Here is a 19151-nt window from a genome sequence, read left to right as displayed (position 1 = left end):
CTCCTTTGTGCCATTTCGTATGTGGTTTACTTATGTGGGGATCATTTGGGGTATGGAGGATGGGGTAGAGCTGATATGAGGGAGGTGTGGCGGGCGTGTGGCAAACTCAAGACCTGTTCGCCTAAATAAGAAAACCAAACATAAAATAAAAAGAATAAAGTCAAACTGTTGGGTGTATGACTTATGGATGAGAGATAGAGCAACAACGAACGTTACGAACGTCGACGAAGACGCGACGTCAAGCAAGACTAATGCACGCACGTACAGCATGCAATATTGACGCGAACGCGTATTGTGTATCGTCGTTGTTGTCGCTTCATCGTCGTCGTCGTCGTCGTGCCGCACCTTCCTTACTTATTATGTTTTTTTTTTTAACATGGCGGCTGGTGCAGTTAGCAGCAGCGTTTGCCTTAAATAAGGCCCTCTTGGGTGGATCCATGAAAATGGAAGTATAAATAAATATTATCGTCTATGGTGGGTTTTTCCTAAAAAGCGAGATATTTTAGTTTTTCATTTGTTTCTAGAGATGGGTAGAAGTTTCTGAATTGTCATTTTGTCTTGACTCTGACAAGATAACTGTAGTAGTTACGGCTGGAATGTGATGTAGGTAGTTAAAGATGATATATAGTCCAAATTTTGGAATCATATAATTTATAGGTACAAGTGTTTTTGTTTTTCTCTCAAAGACAGTTTTCAATTCTATGTACTTGATTGATGAAAATAGATAAAAAGATTAATCAAATTTTCCAGGTAGCCACATACATAAATATTGTTTTGACAAGGGTTATCTTTTCATAATAGTGTGATTTCTTTTTTATTTAAAGAAAACGTGTCAGAAAATCTTTCATGCGTCATTTTAAAGTTTTAAATTGAATTTCTAGAATTGTGTACTCTTTTTATTCAGTAAATTGGTAAAGTTAAGTTCACTGTAACACCACAATAAAAATGATTTTTATTCAACTCATATTTTTATAGAATACGTTCATGGATTTATTTTAAAAATGAACTCTTCATTACAGTATTTTTCAAATCGAAACAGTAGTTCCTGAGATAAAGCGATAAAACAAACAAACTCTTTAGCCTTATAATACTAGTAAAAGAAATAAATTTAGTTTGATAAGGCGTATACGCACTTTTTTCTTTTGTAAAATTTTTTGAGTTTAATATTTAAATGACATATTTAATCAACACTAATATTATTTTTGTATGTAGCGAATAAACTCAAAAAGTACTGGACCGATTTTAATAATTCTTTTTTCATTAGAAACCTACATTATCACCGAGGAACATAGGCTATATTTAGTACTAGACTACTATAGAAATCATAACAGTAGTCAACTATTTTTTTTTAGACGCGCCCGGTGGCACGGGTAAAACCTTTCTTGCCAACTTAGTATTGTCAATAGTACAATTATCCGGAAGAAAAGCTCACTCTACGTTTAAATTACCGTTGGCTGTTTCTTTAGATCAACAGTCTGTATGTTCAATCCGTTAAAATGGTCCACTGGGAGAGCTCTTAGAGGACACGTCGCTGATTATTTGGGATGAGTGCAACATGAGCCATAGAGCTCATGTAGAAGCAGTGGACTGCACATTAAAAGATATAAGAAACTCATGCAATATGATGGGTGACGTAACTTTTGTTTTTGATCGAGACTTTCGCCAAACTCTACCAAGTGTAACAAATGGGTGCCGACGTTATTAAAGCGTGCCTCAAATCATCACCTTTGTGGCTATCAATTAAAATTCTCAATTTGCTCACTAATATGAGAGCATTTTTATGCAATAACCGCGGCGGTAGTTTCTCAGAAAATATAATTATTTTACGAGACGGAAAATTTACTACTCCAATTGCAAACAGCTCCCAAGTACTGTTGGATATTGAATTAGCTTAACCTGTTCACAGCCTAGAAATTCTTATAGACACAATTCACCCCGACATCAACAATCTTACAATAAGAAATTTCCATTGGCTCTGTTCGAGAGCGATATTGTCACCCAGAAACGACTTAGTAAATGAGATAAACAAAATTATTAATGAAAAAGTACCAGGTGATTTTAAATGGAACAAATCTGTTGGCACAGTGTGCAATATTGAAGATACAGTGCACTACCCACAGGAATTTTTATATTCCCTAAATCCTGCTGGCTTGCCACCTCATGAACTAAAATAAAAATAGGTACGCCTGTTATGCTTTTAAGAAAATTAAGTGTAATGGAACAAGACTATTGATCAAAGAATTAAAAGATAATGTGAGTGTAACAACTATCATTACGGGTCCCGCGGCCGATCAGCTCGCACATGTTCGGCGGATCCCGATGATACCAACTGATTTGTTCATATCTTTTAAAAGGTTACAGTGCCCTTTAAAAATATCCTTTGCCCTAACAATAAATACATCTCAGGGACAAACTTTTTTCATTGTTGGTATAGATTTAAGGAAAGCGTGCTTTCCCCACGGACTGTATGTGGCACTTACTCGAGTAGGATTTCCTGAAAATCAATACGTTTTGTTGCCACCTACAAATACCACAGCCAACGTAATGCACATTGAGGCTTTAAGATAAGCATACAATTTTTTCTAATTTAGTGATTCATAGTCGTTTTAATTAGCATGTTTATAACTTAAATATCTGTACCTATCTATGTCTACCCGTGTGAAGCCGGGACGGGCAGCTAGTTTTGATATAAAATAGAGTAGTACCAGTGGCATGATGGTTAGTGCGTTGAACTGTCATGCCAGTGGTCTTGGGTTCTATCTAAAGTTTTTTTTCCACGGTTAACGCCTCTTGCGAAGAATTAACAAATGCTCCAAGATTAATTCTTGTCATAAAAAGTGCTTTCTTAAATTAACCGTTCGTATTGGGCTTATAACTATGGGTCCCCACCATCCGTGACAACATTACTCGCACATAGGAAAGGTTGAAAGTTGTAAGTCACTACGTTTTAGTTCTCAATGGACTGTTGCGCTACCTTATTAATTAAACTAACAAAACCAAGGCATCGCATCGTCTCAAACAATCAATGTGTATACTTATCATAACAAGAATTTACTTGAAGTTTTGAAGGTTAAACGATTTCAAATTGATTTTGGAAATAAGTTTATTTAATTGCTTAGTGGAAAGTATGCCATTTACAATAGAAAACTATCACTTCACGACAAAACCAGAAAATGTGTTAGGCTAATTGTGAGAACCTTCGAGAAATAACACGGTCAGAAAACTTTCAATGTAAAATTGGTACCGAATAGCCAAATATTTAAAACTCAACCTCTTTGCATTCATATGCAGAATTTAAATTGCATACAAGAGTTACTCTAATGGCCAGCTTCGGCTTTGCCAGAGGTTTACGAGTTCAGCCATATTAATACAATGCATGCTATGTTTATCCGGAGCTTTCGACTGCGCTTGACCTGTTCATCTCACTCGCAAGTTCTAATTACAAACATTCCTAAACGCGATAGATCGCCTGACACCAGGGACAATCGTTTGTCCTTGGATAAAAAACTTCGCTCCACTATGTTTCCAACAAGTGGGCTTAGTAAAAACCCTTATTATAATAAATTCACTCCCTTGCAATGCCATCCAGATACAGATAATTCTGAAATGGATGAAACTGACTTGCCAGTAATCAGGAAAGTGTATGTGCCACCAATCAAAGTGCTACAAAAATCACCAGAATATGTGCATAATCTCATGAAAAACCTACAAATATCTAATTACTCAATAAAAAAAATAACAATTGGTATCAAATTAATGATCGAATCTATTGAAGCATTTAATATTGTGTTAGAAAAACTAAAAGAAGATAACTGTCAATATTTTTCCCATGATCTTAAAAGTGCTAAAACATTCAAAGTTATGTTGTATGGTCTGGACGATATAAAAACTAATGAACTCAAAGCTGAACTCATTTCACTTGGCTTAAAATGTGTTGATGTTAAGAAAATTGAAAAAAAATATGATCAATTTACTGACTTTTTCTACCTCATCTACCTTGAAAATGGAACAATTAAATTAAGTGAACTTAAAAAAAATGTTCGTTCTATTTTTCACACACAAGTGAATTGGAACTTCCAAAGAAAAATAAAAGGTAAGCTGACACAATGCATTAATTGTCAAATGTTTGGGCACGGTGAGAGAAATTGCCACATAAAAACATATTGCGCTATCTGCGCCGGTTCACACAAAACAAGCGAATGTAACAATTCTTCCGTCAATAAATGTGCCAACTGCAACGGCAATCATAAAGCTACTGACATTTCATGCCCCAGTAGATCTAAATATTTAGAAGTTAAAGAAAGATCATCTGGAAGAAAAGCTCTTCTTCAGCCAAAAGCTCTTCTTCAGCCAAAAGCTCATTTCGAGCCAACAACTCAAATTTCTACGCATCAAGCTTGCGAAAAACCGATTTCGTTTGCTTCTTTGAGTGATTTCCCATCGCTCCCACAACCGCAGCGAGGACTGATCAATGCTCCAAAGAAAAGCTTTCCAAATTCAAGCACGGAATCTCAAACTTTACCGTCAACAATGAATACGTGGGAAAATGACTTGCGCGGCGCTTCTTCATCAAACAATAAGAACAATTCATCGCTCTTCACAATCGAGGAACTAAATTCATTGTGCATGGAAATGATTTCAAATTTATCTGTTTGTAAAACTAGAATAGAACAATTTAACGTGATCGCTCATTTAGCTACTAAGTTTTTATACACTAATAATGTTAAGTAAAATGGCAGAAACACAAATAAAAATAATAACTTGGAATGCTAAAGGCATACGCAATAAATTTCATGAATTTTTAAACTTTTTGAATAGCTATACAGTTGATGTTGCGTTAATAACAGAAACTTGGCTCGATGTTGATATAGGGCTCCCATCATCCGACTTCAAATGCTATCGTGTCGATAGAATAGATCAAATGGGTGGTGGAGTTGCGATTCTTATTAGAAAATCAATTCAACATTCGCTTTTACCTATAATTCCAACAAGACTTGTTGAAAATGTAGGTGTTATGATTAAATTAAAAAACCAAAAGACTGTAAAAATCTATTCTCTTTATTTCCCTGGTGGATCTTCATCGGATATTAAAAGGAAGTGGTTAAAGCAAGACTTCAAAAAGTTATTTACAATGAATGGTGAATATCTATTAGGTGGCGATTTTAACTGCCGACACAGAGATTGGGGGTGTGTAAGAGCAAATGCTTGGGGCAATATACTGGCTGCTCTTTCATTGGCACTACCGATTAATATTTTTTATCCACCTTGTCCAACTTATTTTCCCGCAGGTTCTCGTGGCGTCCCTTCTGTCCTCGATTTGTTTGTGTCAAATGTCCCAGGTCTTATATCAGAACCCGTTTCGTTTAGTGCTCTTAGTTCAGACCATAATCCAGTATTTTGCAATCTTTCTTGGTTAGGTGAGAGACAAACTCAATATTTCCTAGACATAAAAAACGCTAATTGGAAATCATTCAAATCAAAAATTAAAAGGAGCCTTCAGAATAGTACCACAAACCTTGAAAGCGTGACTTGTAAAGGTGATGTCGATCTTATTGTACAAAACTTTACGCAAGCTATCACTTCTTCGGTTGATGAAACTATTCCCAAGAAAGAAAAAAAAGATGTATTTAAAAAACTTCCAACACATATCTTGGAACTTATTAAAGTTAGAAATATTCATCGGAAAAATTGGCAAAATTACCGTCAACCCTTCTCTCGATCAATGGTTTCCCATTTTAATAAACGTATCGCTGAACAGATACAAATCCATCGTAATAAAGAATGGAACACAAAACTGAGCGTTTTGGATAAAAATGCAAAACCATTCTGGAACATAGTAAAATTAATTAAGAACAAAAACCGTAAAATACCATTTTTGAAGAATTCTTCTACAACTTTTGTTACAGGTTTTGAGATAGCAAATCTATTTTGTACAAGTTTTTCAAAAAATCACTTAGTTTCTCAGCATTTGGGGGACTTTGTAACTAATGAACTTGTCAGTAAAACAATTGAAAGATTCGATACTACAAACGGAATAACTCCTCTTAATGCATTTGTAGAAGAAGATAATGTAAAAAATGTAATCAAAATGTTGCAAACTCGAAAGAAAGGAGGTCTGGACAAAGTAAAAAATAGTTATTTAAAACAACTGCCTTACGTTGGAATTAAGTATTTAACATTTATAATTAATGCATGCTTTAAATTGCAATACTTCCCTCAATGTTGGAAAAAATCAATGGTTGTCCCTGTGCTTAAAGCTGGAAAACCTCCAGATAATCCTGAAAGCTACAGACCAATCAGTTTACTGAGCAACATTAGTAAAGTTTTTGAAAAAATACTGAAACAACATATTTTAAAATTTATTTCAGATAAAGACATTCTCCCCGATATACAATTTGGTTTCCGGAAATCTCACAGCACATCTCATCAGATTAAAAGAATTTGCAATCATGTTCTAGACCATCGTTCCCGTGGTCAATCAACGGGCATGATATTGTTAGACATCGAAAAGGCTTTTGATTCTGTATGGCACAATGGCATTATATATAAAATGATGCAATTCGACTTTCCTCTGTATTTGTGTAAAATTGTTCAGAGTTTCTTATCCGGTAGATGTTATCAAGTTCATGTCAATTGTGATGTTTCTAGGTTGTTATTTGTCGATATCGGCGTCCCCCAAGGCTCAGTACTTGGTCCTGCCTTGTATAATATTTATACTTCAGATTTTCCAAGTCTACCGCAATGTGAATCAGCTATTTTCGCTGATGACACTGCAGTATTTTCATCACATGAATTTTCTCTCAACATTGAGACAAATCTTAAACATGCGATAGAAATACTTGAAAAATATTATACTAAATGGAAAATAAAGCTGAATGTTGGGAAAACGCAAGCCATCTTTTTTACACGAAAAAGGAAACCTTGCTATCTTCCCAGCAATCAGCTAGATGTAAGTGGTACCACAATTAAATGGGAGCAGTCTGTTAAGTACCTAGGTGTTCATCTCGATTCAAAACTAACTTTTAACCAACATATTCAAAATACTCTTAAAAAAATGAGTATTGCTATTAAGATGCTTTACCCTTTTATTAACCGACAATCTCTACTCACAAATGAAAATAAGATTATCATTCACAAGGTTATATTCCAAGCAATACTGTTATATGGGTGTCCAGTATGGGGTAACGCTGCCAGATGCCATTTAAAGAAGTTACAGGTATCACAAAACAGGGTTTTAAAAATGATGCTTAACCTTCCTTGGCATTACTCAACTTTAAGTCTCCATAGAAAAGCGAATGTTGAACTGATTTCTGATAGAATTTGTAAGCTTACAAATAATTTTAATATCAGCTGCGAAAGTTCTGAGAGTTTTCTCATAAACCAACTTCTTGCATAATCTGTGATATAGCTATTTTAAGTAAAACTATTGTGTTTTTTTTTCTTTTTGGTTTATGTTAATGGTTTTTTATCTGTTTTGTTAATTTATTTATTTGTTTAATTATTTGTATGTTTATTTATTTATTTCTTAATTAATTTATTTTAGAATTAATTTATTGCTTATTTAATTAGGTGTTAATTTATTTTTGTTTGTTTGATAATTTATTGTTAATTTGCTTATTTGTTAAATTATTTATTTTTTAATTTATTTATGTGTTAATTTATTTAATATTTTTTTTATTTATTTATTTATTTATTCTTAATTTATTTATGCATGTATTAATTTCTATTATTATTATAATTATTATTATTATTATTATTATTGTTATTATTATTATTGTTATTATTATTATTAGTATTATTATTATTATTATTACTATTTTTTATTTATTTATTTGTTTATTTTTTTTAATTTATTATGTGTTAATTTATTTATTAATTCTTGATTATGCTTATATTTAATAATTTGCTTGTTAAATTATATAATTTTTCATTAATTTATTTGCCATTTTCTTGTATATATTTATTTATTTAGCTTATTCATTATGCTTTTACATTATAATTATTCATTATTATTCTCTAATTGCTTTATGTAAATTAAATTTACTTTTTCTGGTTTTGCTTATTGTAATATTTTTTTTTGTAATATTTTGAATGAAGGTTTTTTTCGTATTTTCCTTCGATTTTCTTCTTAACTATTTATTATATTTTTTTTTTTTTCTCCCAAGATAATGTTTCAGTTGTAAGATATAATTATCAAATCTCTGAATTGTAAAATGAGCGGTCCAAGACTTTTTTGAAAATATTTTTTACGTAATAAAGAAACAATGCATGCTATCACAATGGAGCTTCGACCTCACGTTTTGTTTGACAATCGTAAGGAAAATAACGTAATGTAACGCAATGTGACTCCAAACGGAAGCTCTAGTTCAATCATCTGAACATTTGCTTTGGCTCAGCTCAACAGCTGCACAAAAATGTCGACAAACAAAATATTTGCTCTTTGGAGGGATGAAATAATAGAAATGTCATTCAAAGCAACCTCGAATCAGGCTAAACGTAACGCAGACGAAGCCGAAACTGGAGCGTGTTTGTGTTTCAGCCATAACTGAACTTGTTAGAGAAACTAATGACTTCTAAAATCAAACTACAAATTTTGATCCAATCTTACATTCTAATGATTCAAAAGAAACAAAGTTGTTTTAAAAATTCAGAATTTTTTTTTTTAAATACAACTTGTTTTTCAATAATTGAATCCTTGGTTGATAAATTAAAGTAGCTTATCATTATTTTTTTTTGGATTAAGAACAAAACTTAGATAGAAAAGCTCTTTACTTCAAATTAAACCAACTGGAAATTTCGACAAAAGTGTTTAATTAAAGAACTTTACAACGGATCTAAGTCAGCAGTCATCAGGAATGGAACAAAAGCATCAGAATGGTTTGAAACTAAAACTGGATTAAAACAAGGATGTTTATTGAGCGCCATGTTGTTTGTCCTTTTCATTTTTATAGATGATGTGACATCTTATTTACCTGCCGAAACAAACATAGTACGAGTAGTACAGTAACAAAATCTCTTCTTTACGATGATGATTTGATACTACTTTCCGAATCACCTTAAAGCTTACAGTTGATGATTAATAAGTTGAAGGAATATTGTAATGTTTGGAATCTTATTTTCAACATAGACAAATCTAAGGTTATGATAGCGGGATATACGAGAGGAGGTGTTCACAAGGAGAGAAATGGTATTACGGTAGAGAAAATGTTGAAGTCGTCAAAAGTTAAAAATACCTTGGAATAGATTAACTCCATTCTTCAATATGAAACAACATCTTGCATCAAAACTTGTCACAACAAAAAATGCAATTAATGTTAGTTGGAATCTACTATTAAAAAAGAAAGAGGTACCGAATTCAGCCAAATACAAAGTTTATGAGGGGGTACTACGTTCAATGGTGTGCTATGGAGCCCAGGTCAAAAGTCAAAAAGCTTCAAAGATTCTTCTTTAAAAAGATATTTCAGCTAGCTAAAAATACACCAAACTACATGATTCATCTTGAATCTGGATTGGCCGCACTCTACATATACACACTAAAACTCCATGTTGACTACATTATAAAAGTTATCTCAACCTATAGTCAAGAAAGATTACAACACATTCTAGGACTGTACGCTGTTGAAAGGAACCACTTCTTTATACAAAAATGGAAAGATATAGCGGAGTCAGTTGCCTCTCCTTTGGCTATAAACCTTGAAAGACCTTTAGAACTAAAAAATCAAATGTATGCAATAATAAGAGAAATAGATATAAAACGAAAACACGTTTCATTTCATAGGTATTTGCCCAATATTGACAAACTGGAGGATTAAGTATTTTGAAAAACCAACATTAACTTTAGAAGAACTTAAATAATTACTTAATGGTCCGAATTGGGACGTTATTTATAAATACTGCGAATCAGCTTTGCACTACCGAAAACTAATTATTTCAGAATTTAATTTAATCACTTAAAATATCAAAGTATATGTTACTCACTCTGACAGACGGCTATTTGGCCATTGTCATCTCTTTTTCATTTAAAGCATTGCAACACGATCATGTAAAATATTTAAAAACTATTTAATAAATGAATCTATCTAATGTCTAATGTCTGTATTATAAAATTAGAAGTGCAAATAAAAACTTACGAAAAAGTCCGAATTTCATAAAACTTACCTGTAAAAAAAAATACAATAGAATTGTCTAAATTTATGTTGTGGAAAAGAAATACATAAAGTAATATTTTTATTTGTTTCAATCATATAATTTGTCTTAATAAATGTTGTATTAAATAAGAATTTTATTAAAATATTGGTCGATGATTAAAAAGTATGTTACTTTTATTATTATTTTATTCATCACCTCAAAAACGAATATGTTTCAAAAATTTAAAATGCATTCAAAAAAATTGTGATAATAAATTTTGTACCGCTTTATGAAATAAAATCAGTTTGATGGACTATTTGATGGTAAGAGTGGGAAAATTCAAAACCATAAAATTTCAATCTGTTATAAAAGAATATAATATAGAATTTTATTCAAGAAAACTACTTCTTCATTATTGCCAGCCCAGACAGATTAATATTTTATTGAGTAGTAGAAAAGAACATTTTTTTTTTTTTTTTTATTTATTTTCACTCCTTGTTTTTAGTCATAAATCATGAAATTAATAAATTGTATTCTCTCTCGTTAAAAAAGGTCGTAAAATCTTTTGCATAATTTTTTTTTTAATTTTTATTCGGTTTTCGTTGTCTTCCTCAACATAATCTTTTTTTTTCTCGGAAACCAACCTCAAAACCACATCCATATTGCATATACAAATTTCGAATCAAAACAAAACAAAATATTAAAATTTATTTTCCTTAAAAAGAAGAAAAGACTAATCATTTATAAATAACTTTATTTTATGAGTACGTAGGTAGTTGCAAAACATGAATGTTTTAAGGAAAAGATATAAATATTAAGACATAAGACAGTGAGGCAACAGATTGTCTTGTTGCAGGCAGTTTTGTATGAGACTTTGCAGCAGTTGCATCACAAGGTCAATGACAAGAAAGTATATTTTTTGGATGATAATTTGTTTACAATCCCTACCGGGACAAGGACAGGAATTGTTAAAATAATATACTTTAATAAAAACTGATTAATGTTAAAAAGAAAATTTGAGCCTGTTTTGAACGAACGGGTTCTTCTGATAGTTCATGATTGTTGTAGACGTTATTTATAAAATTACCTTTCTACCTGTTTTTTAATTCATACTTCTAAAATAATTGTACTCCAAGTTGAATTGGTCTTTTGTAGCTAAATTAACTTACAAAAACATTTTAAAGAATTATAAAAATAGCCACGAAAAATAAGTAATAAAAAAAACTACCGTCGCATTTAAAAAATCACTTTGAATATTTACCCACCCGGGCGCCATTTAGTGATTTCTTCTTAAAGTGACTTTTGAACTATTTAACCCAAAATTTTATAATTTTTAACTCACAGGGGTTCTTCTTATTTCTTTTTTTTTAAATAAAAAATTGTTATTGTTAATTAATGCTATAAAATATTATGTTTTTTTGGAAATACAAAACAAATATTTACCAATTTTTTAATTTGGCAATACAATTTAATTTAATTTTTGTTTTCATGTCTCTTCATAATTGTTTTTTTTTTTTATATATATACTGTAGGTGAATAATATACAAACAGTTTTTATTTATAAATCTTTAAAGTTCTAATTTTTTTATAGAACGCACGAACTTTTGCTTCTGTATTTTCGCATCTACTTAAGATTCTTCATTTTATTTGGCATTTTGATTATTCACAGCTGTTTACTTTTGCTATAAAAATGATTTGTTAATTTTGCTTTCATCAACTAGTGCTAATTTTTTTCATTTAAAATGTATGTATGTAAACAAACAAATAAACAAACAAAAAATTAAGGAAAAAAAACAACTTTGCCAAGAAAAATTTATTAGTTCCTGGAAAAGCCTTAAATCGTGTCTATTTTTCTTCTCTTTTGCATTCATTCATTTTTGAGAATAAATATTTAACAACTCTTGGTGGGTGAATCCTAAATTGTTTACTTTGTGAAAAAAAATTTAAATAAAATGTATTTCCATATTGTTCTTCATTTTCTAGAAGCAGGAGAAGAGTATGAAGTGTATTTTAAGAAAACACGAGTAAATTTTAATTGTTCATTTAAATTCTAAAATTTAAAGAAATAATTTCTATTCAAAATTTTATTTTCTTCTTAAAATTGTAATAAGTCTGATTTAAGAAAAAAAAACTCATTTTAAAATGGAGTACCTCAAGGTTGTATTTATGGGTCTATTATATTTCTTTAAAATTTTAATTATCAATTTAAAGTGAACAAAAGTCAATAATCCGACTTCCTGTATTGAAAACCACAAGAATTTAAATTACTTATGCTCCATGATGTCTATCATCATCCAGTCTGCCAGTTCATTACCACTGGCGACTAATTACTCTTTAAAAATATCGTAAAAAGGGAATGATTATCAACCATGCCATGTGGTCAATTGTACATTGTTCTTTTAGAATCTTTGGTTTTTGTGTGTGTCTTTCCTGGTGCGGTTGCAACATTCCCCAATCCAGCTTAATCTAGCTTAGGATTGATGCCACATTAATCTATATTTGAGTTCTGTAAGCACAGACGAAAAAAAAACAGAAAAAATCACTTCTGGAGACGATGGCGATGATGATGGTGAGACGTGAGACGTGACTCGTGAGATGTTTTATGTAATTTTCATTCCATGCCATTCGTCATGTCAGGAATGGTATTTTACTGTGGTTAAAAAAAGGGAGACATTTGTTTTTTTTTTTGTCAGTACTTTGTTTTTGGTTCTCCTAACTGCTCCCGCTGAGAGGGATTTATGAATTGCTGGATCTGAATTCACCAGCAGTCGAGTTTGATATTGAGTGAGCATCAAGAACATTAAGTGCTCCCGAGTGGAACGAAAATGAACAACCAACGACCAACATCCAACAACAATAACGACAACGAAGCACGCATTTGGTGTGTTTAAGACTGATGCAGAGACTTTTTGTGGTGCAAAGCAATATGGCGCCAATTGACAGTCACTTTTGGTGTGAATGACAACGAGTTCATATTTAATGTCAATTTAGAGGATATTTTTGGAAGCAAAACATTAAAAAAAAATCAAATTGCAAAAATAGTTATTTTAAGAACCATTGAAAGTAAAGGAAGAAGACTTCTAACAGGAAATTGTTGAGCTGTTGGGATTTTTTCTTGGTTATACTCTTGTGAAAATAAAAGAAAAGTGAAGATTAAAGGTTAATGAACACATGTTGGTTTAAATGTGTCAATTTTTCTTTTATATTTGCAGGACATTTTTAAAGAATGAAGTATTATTGGACATAAATAAAATTAGACCTAAAATGGATAAGAGCTTCTTTAAATACTGAAGAGTTAAAGCTCTTAAGTTTCTAGTTTTGTGTTTTAAAATTTGAACTTATATTGGAGTTCACCTGTTGAAAGCGAAAATTTTATGAACAATTCTTTGACATTAGGTAAAATGGTCTTAAGTTAATAAATTGCGTTTTAGGTATCTTTTTTTCCTTTTCTGTTTAATACTAACAACTTGATTCTAGAACAACTGTTAATTATCGTAATAATCTTGACTTCAGGCAATAAGACAGACAAATTAATTTAATACATTTTAAGTTTATTGAGTCTGTATGACTAGTTTGTGATTTAAGCTTTTTTTGCCTAACGTCAAAGAATTAATCTTTTACTTAGGAACTATCAAAGGTCCAAAAATTCGACCCAAGTTGTAAAGCTTAAAATTAAAAATGAAGTTAGACAGAGTTCACCATCTTTATGCATTATGCTTCAACATATAATAAATTAGCCGCTTTTAGACCATGGTCTCGCCATATACATTAGGATATTGATATTGCTTATCAGCTTTTACCACAATATAATCTTTGCACCAATTCCTTTTTTAATTATGTGTGGCTTAAATTTTCCGTAAATAAGCAAATCATTCACTATTGCTTCCTTTATCGAAGCCCAAATTTAGACAGGGTATCAACTTCTCGTGAATTTGATGCGTTGTCTGATTCCATCCAAAGATTTGTTTCGTAATATCCTCGCACTGAAATCGTTTTTAAGGGCGGTGTCAATGTACACAAGTCTTCAGGTATCAACATTCAGGCTAGACAAAACCAGATGTTGTGTATGCTGAAATATTCGCTGAGTTTAACCACTTATCTCAGATGGTCAACGAGCACACCCGAATATTGGACGTGAAAGATCGAGCAGAAAACACTCTTGACTTGTTTCTTACCTCTGACCCTGATAAGTACACTGTTAGTGTTCTAACTCCTCTAGGCACATCTGACCATTGTGTTATATCCTCAAATTTTATGTGTCAAAACTGTCCAGTTTAAGAAAAAGCTCCAAAGAGAACCGTTTGGCCATACGAGAAAGCCAACTGGGACGGTGTCAATAAATACTTCAGGATCTTTAACTGGTCACTATGCTTCCTCGATAGTGACGTTGATGCCAGCGCAGATATGATCACAAGTTTGATTCTCGTGGGAATGAGAACTTTTATCTCGAATAGGGTTAAAAGCAGCAGACTCAAGGAAAACGCATGGTTCGATGTGAGCTGTAAACAGGTTATTAGGGAAAACGAAGTAAGTTTCCGTTGCTTTAAAGCCAACCATACTGAAGAAAGCCGGAAAAACTTTAAACAAGCCAGAAAGGCCTGTAACGACGGACCAAATTTGTACATGACCAAAAATTACGGCAAAAAATACTGCAATGTCTCAAAGGCAATACAAATTTTTGGGCATTTGTAAAAAACATGAAGAATTCTTCCTCTTCATCAGTTTCTACGCTTGTTGTCAATGAAACTCCTTTTGTTAGATCTTTAGAGAAAGCTTATATCTTTGCTAGGCCGTTCACCGCCAATTCTACGCTGACAGTAGAAGACTCCGCCTATACTTGAGCGAGTAAGTGATTCTATGGGACCAATCTTTTTTCTCCTTAGAGATCTACAAACACCTAAATCCGCTATTATTCTGAAGAGGTTTTCTTCAACGCTGGCAAAACCACTGCGTAAGCTTTTTCATATGTCCTACTCCTCAGGATGGAAAACTGCATTTGTCCAGCCCATTCCCAAAAAAGGCGAATCTTCCTCACCCTCTAATTATTATCAACCGATTACACTAAAACCCTATTTTCCAAGGTCTTGGAAACGCTGATTAATTTTCAGCCCAAGAAATATCTTAAAGATCGAAAGTTTCTTAATGACCGTCAGTACGGCTTTCGAAGCAAAAGCTCAAATGGTGATCTCATGGTTCATCTAACCGAACAGTGGAGTAAATTTTTACATCGCTTTGGAGAAAGTAACATTATTGCACTAGATATTTCAAAAGCATTTGATAGGATTTAGCATCAGGTTCTCTTATCGAAAATGCGTGGTTTCGGTTTTCATGAATCCCTGCTTCATTGGATTAGTAATTACCTTTCGAATCGTTCAATACAAGTAGTATTAGATGGATTCAAGCCTGAAAACCATAAAATAAATGCTGGTGTGACCCAGGGCTCTGTTCTATCTCCAACACTCTTTCTCGTTTTTATTAATGATCTCCTGTCTGCAATATCTAAGCAAATACATTGTTTCGCTGACGATAGTACTCTTAGCTTTTCATATTCGTTTTCAGATTCACATCCCTCTTCTTCGGATGTGGAACTGCAACGACAAAATATTATAAGCTCATTAAATGCCGACCTAAACAGCATTTTTCAATGGGGACTAAAAAACCGCGTTGTATTTAATTCTTCGAAAACCCAATGCTGTCTTGTATCGTTAAAGCGAGATATACCCCCATTGCCATAATTCATGGATGCCATAATCATCAATGATACTGAACACCTCGATATTTTCGGTATGTGTGTCACCAACCACCTCTTGTGGAATGATTACATACGCGATGTCGCCAAAAATGTCGCAAGTTGTTTGGGTTTCCTTAGGAGATGGAAGAAATATTTCACTCTATCTAATCTGGCTGTTATCTACAAGACTTATATACGTCCAAAGCTTGAGTAGGTATAACTCCCATCTCTGGGATTTTGCTCCTTCAACTTATTTAAGCTCCTTGGATAGTATTGAACGTAGAGCATTTAAATTGATAGACGATAATATCATCATAAGTTCATTTACTTCGCTTGAACATCGTCGGAAGGTTTCTTGCCTTACCCTTTTTTACCGTTATTTTATCGGTTTATGCTTAAGTGAAAAAGCCAGCTGCATTCCTCTCCTTAAACAGTTCAACCGTAATACTCGCGCTTCTAGGAATGTTCATCAATATGCCCTCGAGCCCATTTTCGGCCATACTGTCAAATGCAGAGATTCGTTCTTTAGCCAAACTACGCGAATGTGGAATGCCTTACCACACTCTGTCTTTCCTAGTCATTGCAATTTCCGGGAATTCAAAACTAATGTCTAAAAAAAAGGAGATAAACATAATTCTGAAACGTCATCCAGTGAATTTTTTGACAGATAAACACGATAATGGCTCGTCGAAAGAATACACTGGAATCGTAGTGATTTACATTGAAAACTACGAATGAACTTGAAAACTCAGTTTGTTCATCGTACACAGTATTTATTTGAGTTCTAGTCGACAACAACACACCAGGTTTATTTTTACGACAGTGTCCCGGACACTCCAATAAAATAGTTTTAGTTTTTAAAAAATTACTCATGTAACCGATAACTTGAATATGTCCTTATTTATGCACTTTTTTCTTTTTAGGCTCACTGCATTCCACGGAAAAAAGTCTTAAAAAACTTCTAGTTTTGACAAGACGTCGGGCGTACTTTGGTACACCCCAACCGCTACGAACAAGTTTTTTTAAAGCAAATTTCCAAGACACGTTGTATAAAAAAAGGAAGATCTGTAGAAGCCTAGTCGTTCTTCCGATTAAACGGTAACAGGTTTAAAAAGTAAAGTTTATGCCAGCAAGCTCAAGAACATTGACGAACTCCAAGCTCATATACAAGGTAAAAAGCTCCTATAACGTGTGAAATGCTGACCAATGTTGGGCAATGTGCCCGCAAAAAATAATTACTCAAAACAGCGAACTTTGTCTTGAAAATTGGCTTAGAAATGATGAAATGGAGAACTGTTTTATTCTATGGGCAACTTCTACCTGAGCGTCGAACTTGTCGAGTTGTAGAAGCTGAGTAAGGTCAATGATTCTCGGGAATTATTTCCCCAGAAGAGCCCTGAAACTAAAGGTCGCTCGCCCCTCCCCTTCCCAATCCTTACCAACTCCTACATCGGCTTTGTGCTACTATGCTGGCTGATGGCTCCTTATTCCCTGACTGTATAGTGCATCACTGTCTGTCAATACCCTGTTTCCTTCCTGAGACGCTTATGGCTCAATTGCTGTTCGTCTCTCCTTTTCCAATACATATCCCTCCCTTCAACTTCCCAATTGGGCTGGATCTAAGGTGTTATACGACCCGTGCCGATGATCAGCCAGGCTAAGGGGCCCAATTTTCTAAAAATAGCTCAGTCGATAACGGAGTATCCGGATACCAGGCGACCTCCGGATTAGCTAGCCTTATCTGTGTAAGCGAATCTCTGCACAGATGGACCCCCCTTTTACTTCGCCTACTCGTGGGAATCCAAATGTACAAACTAAAACAAAAACTAAAACAAAAACAAAAAACAAACCCAAAACAAAATCGTCAAACCGGTGCCGGTACTCCAGCTACACCGGGCGGCAGTTCGGCGGCAACGTTGGCTGTCGTTGCACCTGTGCCTAACATCGGAGAAGGGATTGTGCCTAGTCACTGCCCTTCTTCGTGTGCAGTACAGGTTCTATCCACACCGGGCGGCAGTTCGGCGGCAACGTCGGCTGTCGTTACTCCTGTGCCTGACACCGGAAAAGGGCTTGTGCCAAGTCACTGCCCTTTTTCCGGTATGGCAAAGGATGTATCAACGACTAAAACTCTTTCTCAAGTCGGTAGTGGAAAGTTCGTGAAAAATGATCCTTCCACTACCAAAGAGAGTAAACCTCTCCAGAATGCTCCTAGGAGCTCCTATAAACAACGGCGCTATGCGATGAGGATTCTAAAATCCTCTGGTTCATCACTGGGGGATGGAAGTAATCCCATCCTTAGCAAGAGGCAGGAGTGGGCTAAATCCATTCTGGATAAAACCAGTCACCATGACTCCACGTCAAAACGACAAAGATCTTTGGAGGAGCCCACTCCCGTCCCTAAAAAGCCCAAAGTGCAAAACACCAGCACTCCTAACATGGCCAGAGTACCACTCACTAAACCTTTCAGTGATGTACTCAAAGAGCCTAAAAAGATCATAGTAGCGGTCATTGATAGGAGCAATATTGATGGCACGATTACTTCTGACCGTTGGCAGATGGTGAAACTGGGGCTCTCGGCTGGCTTTCTCAAAGTCATGAGAGAGCATCCGGGTCCACCACCAGTAACAAGCGATTGGGGTTGGCATCAAGGTCATGTCAAACTCATCGCTTGTAACGATCAGAGGTCGCGCGATCTATATACGCTTGCTGTCGGCATGCTGGGCGAAGTCTGGCCAGGCGCAAAACTCGAGGTCGTTGCAAAGGAAGATATTCCTTGCAGGCCGAGAGCTCGCGCATGGATCCCGATAGAACCCTCTTGTCCAGATGACATTAGCGCAATGATCAGGATCAGCAACCCGAACCTCCCTTGTCACGACTGGAAGATCGCGAAACTGGAGGAGCCAAAGGGTCTTTATAGAAGTGCGATTATCGTAATCAATAAAGACTCTGTGGCTTCTCTGGCGCGAGATAAGGGCGTGATAAGATACGGTTTCGAGTCAGTCACGCTCCGCGTATATAAAAAAGATGAGGCAGACGCTTCATGCGAGCCTCCACAACCTCCTTCGAAGGCTGTGTCGCAAGACGTAGTAAGTCCCATTGCTGCTATCACCTTCCCATCCTTGGATGTTGTTGATGATCTACCTGGGCCCTCTTCTGTCGCAGTACAGTCTTCTTCCGAAGCTGTGCAGCAAGACGTGGTGGGTCCCAGTGCTATTATCACCCTCCCATTCTTGGATGTGGATAAAAATGTGGCGGGCCCCTCTTCTGTCGCAGCACAGTCTTCTCCCAAAAA

The 19151-nt window shown here is 34.3% G+C and overlaps 1 protein-coding gene across 3 annotated transcripts in view; it reads right to left on the bottom strand.

The window, feature by feature from the left end:
- Window positions 1–19151, bottom strand: part of LOC129946829 (NAD(+) hydrolase sarm1) — a 130334-nt gene that overhangs the window by 70287 nt on the left and 40896 nt on the right. The gene's annotated exons all lie outside the window — the stretch shown is intronic.

This window comes from Eupeodes corollae, chromosome 2 (genome assembly GCF_945859685.1).
Source record: "Eupeodes corollae chromosome 2, idEupCoro1.1, whole genome shotgun sequence".
Lineage (NCBI taxonomy): Eukaryota > Metazoa > Arthropoda > Insecta > Diptera > Syrphidae > Eupeodes > Eupeodes corollae.
The sequence above is the reverse complement of the archived record's forward strand: the minus strand, read 5'-3'. Positions and strand labels throughout refer to the sequence as shown.